The 16,684-nt window shown below is 35.2% G+C and overlaps 1 long non-coding RNA gene across 1 annotated transcript; it reads right to left on the bottom strand.

Annotated features, from left to right (window-relative positions):
• Nucleotides 1–917: 917 nt before the first annotated feature.
• On the bottom strand, nt 918–12,138 carry LOC145271395 (uncharacterized). Its single transcript, XR_013865851.1, has 2 exons — nt 11,891–12,138; nt 918–4,439 (listed from the first exon to the last, which is right to left on the bottom strand). It is a non-coding gene; the product is annotated as an uncharacterized LOC145271395 (long non-coding RNA).
• Nucleotides 12,139–16,684: the final 4,546 nt, after the last annotated feature.

Raw genomic sequence — 16,684 nt, 5'->3', positions numbered from 1 at the left:
GTTAATATCAAGATTATCAGTATTGAAGTATTTTTATTGTTACGTTATTGATTGTTAGAGAATGGATCAAGAGAGGGAGAGGGGGGGTAAATTATATTGTAGACCCGTTGACCGGAAGTCAAGATCAGCTGATCGGATTGTGTGAGTCACGTGATCAGGTTAGCTGAATCGGTGAGATTTGGTTTGGGCGTAGAAGAGGACAAACAGTTTCACCGTTGTCTCCACCCCTTCACTGAGGGGGGGGACGCTGACGTGTATAGAAACGAGACAAAGAGAACCACACAAGCCAGATTAACTTTCCATCATCTGGAAAGTGAAATAAAAACTACAAAACCAATTCATCGTGTTGGAGTGGATGAATATCCGTCTAAAACAAGTACCAGTGTCCCCTCCAAGACGAGAGATGTTTCAGATGGACCAACATCCAGGACGCAGAAGTTATGTCTGAAAAATACAAGTATCACACACACAACAGCATATGAACATATCATTTAATAGACTGGACCACTAGACGATCACACACAACATTAAGGCTGATTAGACCATCACACACGATGCTCTTTATGATACAACAAATATATAATATACGTCATCTCTTCTAATGCCTTATAGAGATAACAACGCAACACTGATGTCAATATTAAATGACGTTCATACGGTTTATTTATTCAAAGTTCATGAAAAAATAAAGAAGTAAAGACAATTAAATATTAATAAATTGATGAACACTTGTTTCTAACAAGTTGGTGTCCTGCAGATAAAATAATAACTAAAAATATAAACAAGTTTGTGTCCTACAGATAAAATAATAACTAAAAATATAAACAAGGTTGTGTCCTGGAGATAAAATAACTAACAATATAAACAAGGTTGTGTCCTGCAGATAAAATAACTAAAAATATAAACAAGACAAAAGGTTTCATTAACAAATATTTATTAGTTGAAGACAAACACACATTACATATAATATAGTTTATCTAAAATAGTTTTGATACACTTGCAAAGATTCTGCATGATTTCAAATATTTTTTCATTAGTTGAAAAGGCAAAAACACACTACAAATAATATAGTTTATCTAAAATAGTTTTGATACAGTCGCAAAGATTCTGCATAATTTCAAATTTTTTTTCATAAGGACAATAACCCTACCACAACAAGTATATTTCTCCACAAGTGATATTTCCAATGTGAGAATTTCATTAAGGCACTTTATATATTTTAAGTGGTATTTGATTGGTTATCTATGCAGGAATTTGTGAATCAAGAATTGCTCCAACAATATATTTAACATTAGGTTATATTCTAGGACGATGGGTTTCTTCGGTCTTGGGAAGGAGATTTGTGATGCCGGCAGTTAACCATTCTAGTGTCTCCTCTTCTTTCTTTTTGAAGTTAGTAGATAATGTGGATATAGCGATATTACTTAATTAAGAAGAAATTTGGTAATTTATCAATTTATCAATGCTAGGGGATGTAGAATTTCAGAATTTTATTTTTTCCAAAGTAAAAATAATTTCTGACATCTGCGTTTTTTTCTGGTTGATTTCTCCCACATTTTCAATGCACTGTGCTTCTTGATGTTGTTTTGGGACTTAATAGAATCATCCTTCGTCTTCTTTGTTTGGTGGTGTTTGAACTCTGGTAAATTGTGGTTCTCGTTAGAATTCGGTGCACAAATCAGGGGTTTTGATCGAACTGGCCATTCATTTGTTTAGTTTTAATTTTATTGTCTTTACTCGTGATCTATTCAGCTAATCCATTAATTAAAGTTTCATATTCTGCTTTCTTTTCTAGACCGTTATGATATTTGATGTTATTTTTTCTCTCCATTCTATGTATTGTTCTTAGGAGATGTGGGGATTTCGTTTGGTTCACAGTATATGAATATATTTTGGGAGACTTCCTTTCTAAAAGTATCTATTTTTCTTCCTCCTCATTTCCTCTTTTGGTCTTTTAATTTGCATATAACTTGCAGCACCGAAGTTAACATGATTTATCTCAGTTATGGTTGAATTTGAATCGTTCTTCAATCTCCATTGTTTTGGTCAGTTCGATTTTATTTGCAAGCTCTTCTATTTCTTGTTCAGTTGATTGGTTTATAATTAACTTTTGATTCAAAGATCCTGGTGATGATGCTCCTCTATTAAGTTTTGGTTGGGTTTGTCTTCTGTTAAGTAGATTAGGTTCGATGTCATCCGTGGCATCTTCTGTGTCAGATGTGCTATCTTCACTCTCATCAGAGTTTGATAATGAAGAGTCAGGTGGTTCAGTAAAGATCTGGATGTTTGGAATTACATCTGTTGTAGGTCCCACTATGGATATTTCATGGGTAGATTGCTGCTGGTGGAAATATATCCTCCTTCAGCATTGGCAGAAGTTGCACAATAGCTTTTCTAACGCGCGCTGGTGCGTAAACGTGTTTTGGTGACCTTTTTATACTGAGTGATGTCCCGGCAGTATTTTTCCTTATCTGGCTTCATATTCATGATTTTCATGAAAGTCTTCGCTGGATTCGTATCGTGATACGTCCTCATACTGATAGCTCAAAGCGAGAACACCAGGAAGGTAATCAGAAGGTACTCCTGTGAGTATTTATATGGTTAATTAAACTATATTTTTTAGGCATATTGAGGAGACCTTATTTGGCAGCGTTTAATACTTCACTAAGTTTTAAGAAATCAAGGGGCTCAATCAAGATTTTATAGACTAAAATATCCACACAATATGGATTTTTTCCTTGAGTGTGAGTTCTCATATGAATAACTAAATATAACTTCAGAAAAAGAATATCCATACACTTGCACATCTCTTGCACTTGGTTCACCGGATATATTCGCCAGATAGTTTTTGAAATTCTTTTCCATTAGTCTACTTGCTCCTATAATAACTAGTAAAATGGATATCTTATTAAAATTTTAGTTTCTTTGCATGTCGTATATAAGTTCTTGGTATTTTGTTTTACTCCATCTAAACTCAGATCCATTAGGGACGCTTACTTCAACTAGGGTTGCCACTTTCCTCTCTTGTCTCATATCACTATGTCAGGCTTAATATCCCCATTTCTAGGTATGTAGCTGTAGGTGTTTAATAGTCATAGCAGATGGTGTATGACTTATTTCCAACTGTTCTTTCTGGTAAACATATTACCAAGACTTACTACAACATTATTCAAGTTTTTACAGATTTTCCAGTGGACATATTTACACACACCATTGTATTGCATTGTATAATAGCCCCCCCCTAACAGGACTTTACAACTGTGTGGCAGCGTGAGTTCTCATATGACTCATTAAAATAGATTGTTGACGAAAATAATATCCACAGACTCCACACGATTAAGGCTTTTCTCCAGTGTGCGTTCTTATATGTCTAGCTAAATTCGTTTTTTCAGAAAAAGATAGTCCACACATTTTACAAGAATGTGGCTTTTCCCCAGAGTGAGTTCTCATATGTCTTACTAATTTTGATTTTTCAGATGAAGAATATTCACACAATTCACAAGAATGTGGCTTTTCCCCAGTGTGAGTTCTCATATGTCTTACTAAATTTGATTTTCCAGAGCAAGAATATCCACACACTTCACAGAAATATGGCTTTTCCCCAGTGTGAGTTCTCATATGTGTCACTAACTTTGATTTTTTAGAACAAGAATATCCACACACTTCACAAAAATGTGGCTTTTCCTCAGTGTGAGTTCTCATATGTATATTTAACGATGATTTTACAGAAAAAGAAGATCCACATACTTCACAAGAATGTGGCTTTTCACCAGTGTGAGTTCTCATATGTATGATTAAATTCCATTTGATAGAAGAAGAATATCCACACACTTCACAAAAGTGTGGCTTTCCCCACGCGTGACTTCTCATATGTCTCACTAAATTCGATTTTGTAGAAGAAGAATAGCCACATACTTTACATGAATGTGGCTTTCCATCAGGGTGAGTTTTCATATGTCTCACTAAATTCGATTTGCTTGAAAAAGAATAGCCACACACTTCACAAAAATGTGGCTTTCCCTCAGCATGAGTTCTCATATGTTTCATTAAATACGATTGTTTAGAACAAAAATATCCACACACTTTACAATGATGTAGCTTTCCTTCACTGTGTGCATACATGTTTAAATAGAATTGATCCTGGAACAAGATTATCACTACTTAGTTATAAGCAATACTGAATTCTTTCCTCACCTATTCTATTGTAATTCAGTTGTTGATGCGAGTTTGATTTTATTTTAAAGAAACCTCAATTTGTATCATTTATCGTTTAATTGATGAAAGATATTTTATAGTGTAAAAGTTAAAATATTGACTTTTCTTAAATTTTTATGCATACGTTTTTGTTGTCTTCCGTGTAAGGCACAAATTGTCTATAGAATAATGTTTAAGGAAAATGATGATCATTAAATTCTGTAAAAACGTCCAGGCAGGAACATCTGTAAAAAAAAATAAAGAAATAAAATAAAATTATATATTTAAATATCATTCTTTATTTTAATCGTGCCAACAAAACAAGAAACCTAACTTTTAAAAACATTTAAAAATCACAGAAATAAACATTTAATTCATATTCCATGTCAAATCGATAAATTTGGGGGGGGGACAAACCATGTCCGACACGGATTTTTTTCAAATTTGCTACACTTATAGATCTCCATGAAAGGAATTGAATAGCACCTGTTACACATCTCAAGGTCAAGGGATTTCTGTCATATGACCTTGACCTTCATACTGAGACAATTACTATTTATTTGGATACTGCCAGAGTGCCCCCGTTAAAAACAACCTTGTGTCTAGTTTAGGGGGAGGTCCCGACATTAAAAACAACCTTGTGTCTAGTTTGCTTTTGTGGGGAAATAAAAAAATAAAATGACAGAAAGCGGGAAAATTAACTGGCTTCTGGCCAAGTTAAAAAGCACTGTTCATTCCTGTGCATCCGTGGCAACACCTAAGATCCTTGACTTAATTACCAACTCATTGAATAATTCACACTTCTTTTTGGCGAGGAAAACTGATTACTCTCTCCCTATCTTTTTTTATTTTTATTAACTATCCTCTTTTTTATGTTCTTTTCCTCTTTTGCAGGATAGCTTTTTTTTTGCTCAACACACACCTCCAAATAACCTGGCAGGACCGGGCACCCCGTTAGTTTTATAGTAAAAAGAATAGAAATATTAAGTATACCATTTAAAGTTAATAAATGCAATTAATTAAAAAATAAACAATAATATAGTAGGAATTTTAGGAACAATAATCAAATTACTACCATAGTTTCTACTCATAAAAATGCATAATTTTATAATAACAAGAAAAGGTGAATAGAAATATTAAGTATCTAAAGTTAATAAACTAATATAGAATCCAATTAATATTTTTAATTAATTGTGGAAATATATTCTTGTTTACTTATTGTTCTCGATAACTGTATTAAACTGGTCATTTTCATAACTTTACACATATGTTAATTTTTTTTATTTTAATTGTGTGGAAATATATTCTTGTTTACTTATTGTTCTCGATAACTGTATTAAACTGGTCATTTTCATAACTTTACACATATGTTAATTCTAGTAATAGCTATCTAATACAACAGGATTAGTTTCTTTCTTATTTTTTTTATTTTTATTTTTAGAATTCAACTGATTTTTTCATTCAACAATTTCATCCAATGCTTTTTGAATGCATTATCATTCCCATATTTTATCCAAATAATACAAGCGGTTTTAATAATCGATTATCTCCATATATATTTTTTAATTGACTGCCTATAATACATATTTGTATCCGTAAAAGCTCTCAAATGCCGCGTAATGGGTATCTTTTCTATCATTACAGAATTTTCTTAGCAGTTTTTTTAATTTTAAGTAATTTTTTTTATTATTGGAATTAAAAAAATTATTACTAATATTCAACTTTTTGTACATATTTTTTATTATTCTTATATTTTTATGGTTTCTTTTTAATTTTTTAATCCTTTTTTTTCTCTTCCTAAAAGTATAATTACATATTGTTATTTTAAAATTTTTATACTATCTTGTTTATTTTTATCTTTATTTCTTTTTTTTTCTCTTCTCAATAGTAAAATTACATAAAATCTAGTAATGTTTAAAGCTCAGTATAAATTGAAATATTGTGTCTAGAATGAGCCTGCACCATTCGTGGCGTATGAACTGAATGTCTTTATTTCTAAATATATACTAATATGTCTTCAATATTTTATCTATAACAAGTTGGTTGTTTTTACTAGATTTCGGATCTTTATGTCTTTTTAACCTTTCTAATTCGCTTTAAAAGTACCTTTCCTTTTTAAACGAAGAAAAAAACAAAACGTACATTTTCTCTGCCAATAAACTAATGAAAAGTCTCTGATGATTTGTTTGGTTTATGCCAGTCAATGAAACATATGTAAGACGCAGTAAATGTAAGAATATGAATTCAGTGTATATTCCATTATTTTAAAATGTTTAAAATTAAGTATGGTCTGAAAGTTTAAATCTATTTTCATTAAACTTAATAAGCTGTTGCACTTTTTTATAGCCTTATTGAATTATAAACGTGTATCAGTTTTAAGGAAAATGCACATATATAATATATATATATATATATATATATATATATATATATATATATATACGTTTTGTGGCATGTGTGTGTAAATTTTAATGCAATATTTACTATTGTTATAACGATAAGATTTTCTCTCTATACATTTATTTTTTATTAATAATTTTTTTGTTTTTCTTATATATTTCTCAAATTCCAAGTATGTTATTCAAATTTTTATATTGTTTATTCCTAATTCATCTGAACGTAGAAATTATAAGCGAGTTAATGTTTGATCCTTATCGGTTAAACCAAAATTGTAATTTACTAAATATGAAATATACTATTACCATATATATTGTGTATTGTTGCCAAATATGGCTTCATGCAACTACGACAAACTTCAAAGAGTCTTACATATAAGCTCTTCACAATGTTAAAAATTAAGTTATTTAATGGAATCTTTGCTGTATTCGTACCTATTGCTGATCAGTCAGTCTCCTTTTTTAATGAAATCTTCTCTGTATTCGTTCCCGATCAACATGACAAGCATCAAAATCCAATGATGTTTTTAAGGCTTCTACTGTTTGAAAGTTAGAAATTGGAGTTGAATGTTTTATCTTTAAATACATAGTATGGGCATTACAAATATAAAGGCTTCTATGGTTTGAAAGGCTTAATTATATTATTTCCAGATTTCCTTTATTTTCAGAACAGGTATATGTAAATATATTACCTATTCCTTTTAGGAACTACTTTTTTGAAAAATCCCACCCTAGGTAACTCTGACCCTTATGGTACCCTAAACCTTACTTTGACCCTAGCCCAAAGTTTAGACGTAACTCTAAGCCTAAAATTAACCCTAGTCCTATCCCTACCAAGGCCTAGTAATTTCAATCTTCATATTATACGAATGTTGTTATTACGATGTGTTCATTTTTGGAATCTAATATACCAGATATTCTATTCTTCTATATTCTCAAGATTGTCCTTCCAATTAAAACCAGAAGAAGTGAAGAACCTACCGCACAACCTTTCTCCACTATGCCGAGAGATTACATGCCAAAACCTGGCGCAAGGGCTTACAACAAAGCTTCCAACTCCAAAAACCTCATCAAGGCTGCAGCAGACGTCAAAAGAGGAAAGTCTCAGCATGAAGCCTGGATGGACTATAGCTTGAGTCGTGCAAAGCTGCAATACTACCTTCGGGTGACTGAGGGTGAAAGACCATTGTGGTCACCAGGTGGACAGACCATCATTTCATCCATAATGGAGAACGCCATTGTCAAGCACCTGCTGGCTGTGTCAGAGTGAGGATTCCCATTAGACATCATCGATCTACGGATGACTGTGAATAAGTTCAAGGATAATGTCCCTAGTTAGAACTAGGCACAGTCGTTTATGAAGTGGCACAAAGATCATATAAAGAACCGCATTTATGAAGTGGCACAAAGATCATATAAAGAACCGCATCAAATGTCAAAACATTTAAAAGAAAAGAGCTGATGTCAGTATTTGCTCGATCAAAGAATATTTTGCAGAGTTGGCCAGGACACCAAAATTGATTTTTTTTTTACACAGTGGTCACCACTTATCAAGGCCCGGAAGCCATTCAGAGATAAGGGTTATTGCAAGTACAGTACGTTAGTGTGGAGATTTGATGAAGTGTTTACTTAAGGGGCGGTTCCTTAGGAATTTGAAAACGTTGGACTTGAAGACATCCAAGTTGTAGCCAGGTGGGAAGCATGCAGACTGAACAGTTCCACAGGCATGCAGTTCTAAGAAAGAAGCTTTGTTCATGAAATCCACATTTTGATTTAGGCACAGATAAAGAGTGGGGGAAATTTTTCACAGTGGATTCAGCTAGATGGGTGTTTTTTGTGAAAGATTGGTGAGGGGGGACCAGAGATTGGAGTTCAGACGACCACCTGCCATGGAAATAACGATAAAACAAGGATAGGCTTGCAACGTCTCTTCTGTGGGAGAGAGGTTGCAGGGTAGAGAAAAGGGCATCCCCCACTAAGCCACGAAGTCTATTTTGTACTCTGTCAAAGCAGGATAGGTTGTTTTTAGCAGCTCCTGCCCAGATATGGCAGCAGTATTCCATCCTTGGACGTACTTGGCTTTTATATAGATAGAGAATTGCATCAGTAGTGAGATATCTTCTGGAGCAGTAGAAGGATCCCACCATCTTTCCAGCGACCTTGGCAACAGACTTGATGTACATGTTCCATTTCAGATCAGGAGTAAAGGACAAACCCAGAAGCTTGTCAAAACACAGGGCTTTTCCTAGACGAGAGCCATCCATTTCAATTGATGCCAGAGTTGTTATATTATAAACCCTTTTTAAAAATTCAAAACACAACAACCATTGGTGTAAGCAACAGTCTGTGTTTTATTTTTCCTGTTGTTCTTGCTTATGGTAGATAGAGAGAGTGGGGGAGCGACAGAGAGAATTATCATGGCGTCCACTCGGTTGACAATCAAATCTCCAACTGCAATCTTTTTCCTTCTGCGACTTTTTCCTGTCAATCTTTTCAAAACATCCACGTAACCAGATTCCTTTCTGTTACATTTTTCATAACAATAACAAGGTTTGTTTATATTTGTGAGAAATATTGAAACAATTCCTGTTTAGCTTGTCAATTTCTGACATTTCATCCGCAGACGCATGCCACATTTTAATTCATGAACATATATGTATATACACCTATACACATACTAGCATGTCAACCCGGCTTAGACAGGGGCATTCGTGTAACATTAGGAGTCCTTCCAGAGAATATCACCAATTACAATGTGACAACCTTAAGTGATGATCCTTGCTGCTAATGTATGATTTTAACACATGGTGCAAAATACTATGAATGTATCATCTACAAACCTCATGTTAGCTGGCAGTACTGCAGGGGATTTGCTGCCTCGATATGTCGTCTATAAAACTGAAAACTTGTGGGATACATGGCGTCAAGGTGGTCCTCCTAAGGTACAACCGGTCAAAGTCAGGCTGGTACAACCACTCATGTTTTATGACTGGTTTCATGGTGTTGCTCTGCCATACTGCAGCGAATTGCCAGGAAAGAAAGTCCTTATTGGTGACAACCTATCGTCCCACTTCAGTAATCAGATTTTACATGAATGTACTGACAATAACATAGCATAGCAAAGTGCAGGCTTGACCAACAAATATTTTGTAGAGTTGGCCAGGACACTAGGAGGAGTTCCTCCAGAGAATATCATCAATTATGACAAGACGAACTTAAGTGATGATCCTGGCCGCAGGCATACGATTTTCAAAGGTAGTGGAAAACACTCTGAACGTATCATGAATGACACAAAGTCATCCACCAGCTTCATGCTAGCTGGCAGTGCTGCAGGGTATTTGCTGCCTCTGTATGTCGTGTATAAAAGTGAAAACTTGTGGGATACAGGGCGTCAAGGTGATCCCCCTAACACAAGGTACAACCAAAGTCAGGACTGGTTTCATGGTGTTGCTCTGCCATACTGCAGCAAATTGCCAGGAAAGAAAGTCTTCATTAGCGACAACCTATCGTCCCACTTCAGTAATCAGATTTTACATGAATGTACTGACAATCACACATCTGTGCCAACCCCTTGCTGATGAAAAGGAAGTGAAGGTCTATCCTCACTGCATGGAAACAATCGGGGAGCAAAAATGCAGTCACTGTTCCTAAAGACACGTTTCCAAAACTGCTCTGTAAATTCATGATTCAGCTCCCTTATCAAAGGGAAAACCTAATGGCAGGCTTTTGCAAATATGGCTTTCACCCCATAGATCCACAGCCAGTCCTCAATCGTCTGCTCAAGACTGCAGAGGAAAGATCTAAGGAGATTAACAGAGTCAACACTTCAGTCTCAGAGGTATTTCTAAACCATCTGAGACTTCTGCGCCATGGTGAGGAGGGCGTGTCATGAAGGCAAAGCAAAGACCGGTAGATGTCATTCCTGGGAAAAGCATTGGAGCACCAGAGAATAAAAAAGAGGCTGTAGCAGCACCAGAGGATGAGGAGGAGGCTCCAGCAGGAGAAGCAGTCGATGAGACCAACAAAACTGTGACTGACTCTGATAATGAAACTGAAAGGCGGAACATTTTTGCAACTTTCAATTTTTGATGCCATCATGAGATTCTAATCACTTAAAATCGAAAATGAAACTAATTTTTTGTAAAAACCTAATTAATAAATATTATGTTAATATTTTGACAAAGTTTTGGATACTTATGCAATTATGTTAATGCGCCAAAATATTAACGTTATTATTTAGAAAACCATTCTTAACATGGAAAAGGAGAGTTTTGTAACTATTCTGTATTATCATTTAAGAATTTAATAAAAAAAAATGATATCGTAAAACTCGAATTTAACTTGAAAATAGGGTTTTAAAAATAGCACAGAGCGATAAGTTTTTTTATGCCGAAAAATGTTTTTACAGTCTCTTTTGTTTATTAAATTTTTAGGTGAAAGTACAGAATAGTTAACAACACATGGGCTTTAATCTCCCTTCCCGATAAAAAAACAAAAAAACATGCTTGCTAAATTCTCCTTTGGTCAATGTAGGGGAAACCCTTCATTCTGAGTGTTTCCTTTTAGGGAAGCTGCCCCCCCCCCCCACATAAAAACGATCTTGTGTCTAATTTGCTTTCGTGGGGAAGCAAATTAATAAAACACTCGTTATATTGTAAACATTTACTAATATTTTCTCTAGATGTACTTTCTGCTAATCAGTGACAGCCAATAAATGGGTGCTCAGTTTATGTCAAATTTATAAAAGAAATTGATCCCTATTCAGAATTATATAAAATATTAAGTAAAACAATAGAAATCAACGGAATCCTCTAGCGACATAACAGGTAAATGTAGACAGAAAAATATTTGTTACAAATATTACAACAATTAAATACCGAAAAAGCAGTTTTTATGCTCAGTTTTCTAACAATTTGAGCAATTTCGAATTAAATTATTGTGTTTATGGTAAACATTAATATTTTCACAGAAACTACATAACTTCTACGAAAATAAGCAAATATTAAAAAAATATATAAATTTCAGATCGAATAATATGTATTTAATTTTTTTTTTTAATCAGCGATTTATACTTTTATTTTATTTACGTATATAAAGCATGGAGGAATCAATATTTTTATTGGATTGCAATAAACTTATTTTAATGTTTAAGATTATTTTAAACATTATTGAATGGAAGTTTTGGGAAAATGTAAAAAAATAATAAAGAAAACAAACTTACCTTAATTCCAATAATTTTTTAAAACATTACTGAATGAAAGGTTTTCGAAAGTGTAAAAAGAAAGAAAGAAAAAACTTACCTTAATTCCAAGAATTCAATACAAAAAATAAATCGAAATGAATTCGTTTTTCTTTTGTGTTCAAAACAGAAATTTTCATTTGTTTGTTAGGATTTCTCTATTAAATTGATACGATTTTGTTTTCTGAGCTCAATTTTTTAAGAAATAAAATATATGAATATATAATATAATCAAAATTATAAGTTGAAATACACGATTTAAACGTAAAAATCAACTGCTAAGGAAGAAGGAATTTAGATCACCGTAACACGGTGCAATCATTATTTCGTTCCTCGTGTAAAAATGTCCGTTCATTAGTTAAGTCTGTCGAATTGTTTTCTATCAAATGTAGAATTTGTCAATGTTTAAGACTTGTTACGATTTCTTATGTAAATTTCACTTTTGTGTGTGCAATTTGTTAAAAAAATAAAAAAAAATACGTGCAGATATAAAAAGCAGGTTTTTTTTTAGTCTAAACAAATCATTATTATTCGTCGAACAATTGTTAACATTATTATTTAAATTTAAATTCAACATCGAGCAGCCCGAATAATTCAAATAAAAATTACAAAACGGAATATTTCACATAAACAACTCAAATAAAAAGAAGCAATTGCACAAACGGCGAAGTTAGTCAAATGATGTTTTATTACTTTTTCATCCCATTTTGGTTGGTTGTTTTTGTTTTACGGCATATCAACCCTTTTCAGGTTATTTAATGCCGAACCTAGTTATTTTGAGGAACGATTTTTAATGGAGTATATTTGTTTTTAAAGTCGGATTCTATTTAACCCATAGTTGGGACTCTAACAGGTATTACCACTCCGGGCCAGAGTGGACTTGGGAGCAATGGCAATTAAAGGGTGGCTCCACACTCCCCCAAGGCCCGCAAGGTGGGGCCTCATCATCAGATATAGTTTTAGGTCATATCCAGGACCGTTGTATAAAGGGTTCTTTTGTTTTTTTTTTTAATTATAAAGGCCAATTTTTTTTAACTGTGGGAATGGTTTTTATCAAATAACTCTTTAATATTGTTTTCTTTGTAGAATCGATTTCTTACTGTTACAAAATCAGTACATTCAATTAATATGTGTTTGATTGTGAGTGGTGTTTGACAAGGTATACAGATGGTTGGCTTTCTTTTTTTAGGAGATATGATTGGGTTAAGTGAGTATGGCCTATTTTTATTCTTGTTAGTTTGACTTCTTCTTTTCTGTTTAGTTTCGTATTTTGTTCTTGTTTTTTTTTTTTGCATGATTTCGTAAAGTTTGTTGTTAGGGTGTTCATTGCAGTAGGGTTGTTATTTCTCTGTTGTATATGCGTTGATACGTCTTTTTAGATCTATGTATTGAATTTTAAAATCTGCATCGATTGGGAGATTTAAGGCGTTTTTTTTTGTTTTTGTTTGTTTTGTTTTTTTTGCTGCAGAATCTGCTAATTCATTACATTTAATACCGGAATGGCTCTGTATCCAGCAGAACATTATTTATTTTTTACTGTTTAGTTCAGTTAATTTTTGGGGTAATTTTGCGATTATGGGATTGTCCATCTTTTTATTTTTAATCGCTTTTAAATTGGGAGTCTGAAAGGATTATAATTTTTTTGTTATTGGAGGCGAGTTTGAGAACTAGGAGTAGAGCATGTATTTCAGCACTGAAGGTTGAGGTTTCTTTTGGGATGTTTGATTGTTTTGTGATTGATTTTTTGAGTATTGCTGCAGCACTTGCTGTTGCGTTATTTTGTTTAGACCCATCTGTATAGATGTGTGTGTGGTCTGTGTCATAATATAGGCTAAGAGACTATTAGTCGCCTAGAGTTATGCCCCTTGGCCCGTGACGTATGAATCTCGTCCGCCATTGTTTCTCAGTGCAACGTTTACTACTAGGCAATAAAGAACGCATTTTACACCACCTTGTTTATCAGTGCTTCCAAAGTATGTATTATCACGACATGGTGTCAGAAGTGGGATCCTCTAAAGAATCAAAGGAATAGTAACAATATTACCCTAAAAAAAAAAAAAAAAAAAAAACGAACATTTTCGGGATCTAAAGAAAAATTGGATGAAGTAAAGAATAGATACCCTGTAGCAGACGACGCCGCCTGGCGGTGCCAGGCGCACAATTCAACTAACACCGGTGATTCGACCTTGACATTGGCACAAGCACATGGCGTCAGTTGTTTTTAAACACGTCAAATAGCAAACATGCTCGAATATTCACCAGCATTTTTTTTTAAATATATTTACAAAACCTTTGAAGATTTAAAAGAAAAAGTATATATTTACAAAACATTTTTTAAAAATAAGTAACAAAACGAACGTATTTAAATAAAAGATATTTAAATAAACGGGTGTGTCTGTCTCTTTCTGTTTCGAATTTTTGCGACCAAGATTGATTTTTATGTGCCGTGTTTTGGGGGGTTCTGTGTGCGTTTTTAAGACAATTCAATATTTATTCTTTAAAACATTAACTTCAGCGACAATTAATATATTTTCAAAATAATATTTTTAAATATTACATTTTTACGAATATTCGCGACCAAGATTTAAAAAAAAAAGACGAGGTGTTTTTTTTTCAATTAAATTATAAACTTTATTTGAACTTTCAACAAACTTTTACAGACATAAAAATAGACTTTATAGATATTTTATAATAATTTTTTAAAAATATATTTAACGAAAAGTTTTTTTTTATCATTTCATTGGTGAATAAAATTTCAAAGTAATAAATGGTGAAAAAAAATATCTCGAAAAGAAAAAACACCTCGTCTTTTTTTTTTGTTTTAAATAAAACTTTAATTTTAAAATTTCGATGTTTGAAAAACAGTCCATAATATATATTTCATTATAAAAGTTCTATTTTTGTTTGATAAAAAGAATAAAACAGTTAATAAAAAAAAACAGTCCATTAAGTGTAACGTGCATCCAGGAGATAAGCGCCCGCGTGTTTGCGTGTTGTGTGGGTACGTGGGAGAGACGGATGAGGGGAAAAAGACTTACCTCGAGACCAGCTCAGCGTTACCGACCAAAAATAGAAAAGAGAGACCAAGATGGCGACCGCCGTCTTTTGTAAAGTATGATGTCTCGCAAAGTCACACGAATTCTCGGAATATGCAAATTTAGCCGACCTAGAACGACGATAAAAGCGGGTGAGGGGAAAGACGTGGGCAGTGACGATTGAGTTGGCTGGGGAATCGTGTGGCTGTTGCTTCTTGTGCCGTGTTGAGGATATCTTACCGTGTTAAAGAGAGAGTCGGGCGCCATCTTGAATTTTTCCCTACATTTTTTTTCTTACAGTAATTTCTCACTTTTACAAGCTATTCCGGCCATTTGGCCTCTAGGACTATGACCGAGTCGAAATTTGACTTAAAGCTCATACCCGAGTTTGACGGGTCCACGTCCATCGTCGACTGGGTTGAAAGGGTCGAGCTGACGTGCGACCTTTGTGAGGTGAAAATGGTACACACTGTAATTCCCCTGAGATTGGCTGGGGGTGCCTTGAGTGTATATCAGCAACTCAGTGCTGCCGAAAAGGGAGATGTCACCGCAATTAAAGCTGTGCTGTACAAGGCATTTGCCATGGATCCTTGTACGGCCTATGAAAAATTTGCTTCCCGAAAACTTCTACCGGAGGAAAGCGTGGACGTTTTCTTCGCTGAGTTAAAGAAACTCGCAGTTCTGTTCGGTGGAGGGGTGTCGGAGCGGACGCTTGCGTACGCGTTTGTGGCGGGCCTTCCCACTCGGGTGAAGCAGCTACTGAGAGCCTCAACCAGCGTTTCAACAACGACCATGGAACACTTGATGGAACGTGCTCGAGCCATCATCAAAGATGAGGAGGACCTGGGGGAACCAGTTGTGATGGCGACACAGACAGGCCAGATTGGCGCTCGGGAGATTCCGAATCAGAACCCTGCAAGCAATGGGAAATGTTTTCGCTGCGGCCGACGCGGACATTTTGCAAGGAATTGCACCAACAGGGGGCGTGTGCGCTGTTTTAAGTGTGGCGGTTTGGGGCATCTAGCCCAAAACTGTGCGGGAAACGTATCAGGGGAGAGGACGTCAGCGCCGCCCTGCTCCCCGAGCAAAATTTGAACAAGGCGCAACCAGTAATAACCGTCTACGTAAACAGGATACCCTGCTCAGCACTTCTCGACTCAGGCTGTTCGCATACTATAGTGAGCACCAGGCTGTGTCCAAGTTGGACTAAGAGGAAGATCAAAGTCACCACGATAGGAGGCGAGACCCAGACATGCTGTGGAGCTGGAACTGTCAAGATCTACACGGACACCGGTGCAGCCACTAAGATCAATGTGCTCGTGACCCAAGGAAATCTCCTGGGGTTTGACCTGTTGCTCGGATACGATGCCATCAAGGCGCTGGGGGGAGTCGCAATTCATCGGGATGGAAAGGTGCGATTCTTAGAGGCCCCAGTGTGTGCAGCGCTCCATATCGATCGGCCGGATTTTACAGTGGACTACGACTCGCGCAAGAGGGCCTGGATTGCATCTTGGAAGTGGACCGAGGGAATGGCACCGACTAAACTCAAGAATGGGGTTGCAGAGTACCCTATACCCAGTGAGGCCCGAGCAGAATATGAAAGGGAACTAAAGGCGTGGATCCAAGATGGCTGGTTAATCCCCTACCCTGAGGACAAGCTTGGGCCTCCGAAGGGTCTAATACCCTTGATGGCAGTAGTCCAGCATAACAAGTCGAAAGTACGGCCCGTGCTGGACTATAGGGAGCTTAACAAGCATATTGAAGCCTACACTGCCGATGCTGACGTATGCGCCAGTAAGTTGAGGGAATGGCGTCAGAAA

The sequence above is a fragment of the Euprymna scolopes genome, chromosome 46 (assembly GCF_053919585.1).
Source record: "Euprymna scolopes isolate OS-2025 chromosome 46, ASM5391958v1, whole genome shotgun sequence".
In the NCBI taxonomy this organism is placed as follows: Eukaryota; Metazoa; Mollusca; class Cephalopoda; order Sepiida; family Sepiolidae; genus Euprymna; species Euprymna scolopes.
This window is presented reverse-complemented; position numbering and strand designations above follow the sequence as displayed.